Consider the following 2173-nt stretch of genomic DNA (forward strand, 5'->3'; position numbering starts at 1 on the left):
TCTGAATGGCCATAAGCCAACCCTTGCCTAGCTGCAGCACAATGATTTAGCCAATCTCTTATTGCTGGACATTTAGATTCTTCCTGTGTCTTACCTACCATCATCAATGCAACAATAAACACCTTCTCTAAGTACAGCTTGGTCCACTTGTCCGATTTTTCCTCAGGACAAATTCCTAGGGTAAAACCAGGCACCATGGTTCATGCCTGTAATCACAGCTACTCAGGAGGCTAAGGTGGGAGGATCACTTGTGTACAGTAGTTCATGGCCAGCCTGGGCAACATATGGAGGTCTTGACTGAAAAAAAATTCTAGAATAAGTGAACAATTCGTAAATGTGGAATTGCCAAATCAAGGGGTGTCTCCCTGTGAAGACACTCACACACAGTGCCGTGTGGCCCTCTCAAAAGCTGCTGCCATTCCTATCCCCACCAGCAGTGTAAGGAACAGCCCTATTCTTCCACATTCTGTCAACACCACCTATCATTATCTTTATTATATCATCTTTACAAAATGCGGCTAGTGTTATGGGTGAAATACTGTTTCTTGTCGCTTCAATTCGCATTCCTCTGATTATTTCTGAGGCTGATCATGTATTTGTGTGTTTCTTTTATGCAGTCACAGATCTTTCCAATGGGTGAAACCCTTTTCTTTTCCTGTCAGATTTTTAGCTTTCTTTCCTCACCACATTAAGAACTGTAACCTCTGTCTGACAGATATGCACCTTATGCACCTGCCCATTCTTTGGGCAATTCTGAGTGTTATAAAATCTTTCTGTGGAAACTGGAGCTGTGTTCTTGTCCATTCAACCCACTGGGCCTTCCCCTCAGCTCCAGGCAGTCCAAACTCCACCTACCCAGCCATCTGGGCACCTTCCTCGCCTGTCCTAAGCCCTGTTCACATCTAACCTGGAACAATCCTGGGACATGGTGGTTTGACTTGAAGCTCATAGCCTTTCCCCAAGCTGTTCCCTCTCGCTGTTCTTCACTAGTGAATGCTTCAGGACATAGTGTGGTGTTAGGTACCTCTTTGAGAAGCTCCTGCTTACTCCCCAGCTAGGGTCAGATCTCTGCTGTGCTTCCCTGAATGCAGCACTGACTACGCTGCCATGTTAGTGTTTATTCCGCAGTTACCCAGGGGAGTGGAGGACAGGGTCAGAGAGGGACGCTGCTGCTTTAACATGTGGCTCCTTGAATTACCACCATGGAGCTCAGGTTGTTCTGATGGGCAAGTAGGACCTATTGATGGTTCTTGAGCAGAAGAGTGACTTGAAAAAAGATATGCCCAAGGCATATACTGCTGAATCGATGCAAAAGGGAATGGGGAACGTATTGATGGCAAGAAGGCTGGAAGGCTGGCTTGAGCCCTGTGGCAGGAACTCACATCCCCACATGCTCTATGAAAGGTCTTTCTGCCCCTGGCACTGGGAGTCTCAACAAGCAAGGGCCAGATGTACCTCATTACCCAGTGGCTAGCACAGCAGGTAGAAGCAGGTGCATGGAGAGTGTGTGTACCTACAATAAATGAACACACTAGCAAACACATGAATGAGTAAAATCTTCCCCTCCCTGCCCCCAGGCTTGCTAATCAGGCCTCTGAAGCCTGTTCTTGCCCACTTGCAACCACCCTAGGTCTGCTCTTCTCTGGGATGCTCAGGGCACTGAAAACTTGAACCACCTGCAGAATCACCAGTGAGCTCATTATCTGACCTGAGCACTTCCTGGGTCACTTGGGCCCTAACCTGCCCTTACCCTGGGCTGTCTGCAAACTCAGCACTGCCTTGTCCAGGGATCTGGAATCTCAGAGGGAAGCCTCTGCCACAGGGTTCCCTGCCCTGCTCTGCAGGGTTTGTGGTCTGCAGTGAGGCTCCACAGATTTCTCTCCTGACCTTGATTCGCCCAGTGTCAGGGCAGAAAGATCTTTTACAGGGAAGGTGGGGACGTGAATTCCTGCCCCAGGGCTCATGCCAGCCTTCCAGCCTTCTTGTCTTCAGTATGTTCCCCATTCCCTTTTGTATCGATTCACCAGTATATGCCCTGAGCATTTCTTTATTCATGTCACTCTTCTGCTCAAGAACCATCAATAGATCCTACTTGCCCATCAGAATAAATCTGAGCTCCATGATGGGAATTCAAGGAGCCCCACGTTAAAGCTGCAGCGTCCCTCTCTGAACC

This window comes from Mandrillus leucophaeus, unplaced genomic scaffold (genome assembly GCF_000951045.1).
Source record: "Mandrillus leucophaeus isolate KB7577 unplaced genomic scaffold, Mleu.le_1.0 Scaffold1460, whole genome shotgun sequence".
Taxonomy (NCBI): domain Eukaryota; kingdom Metazoa; phylum Chordata; class Mammalia; order Primates; family Cercopithecidae; genus Mandrillus; species Mandrillus leucophaeus.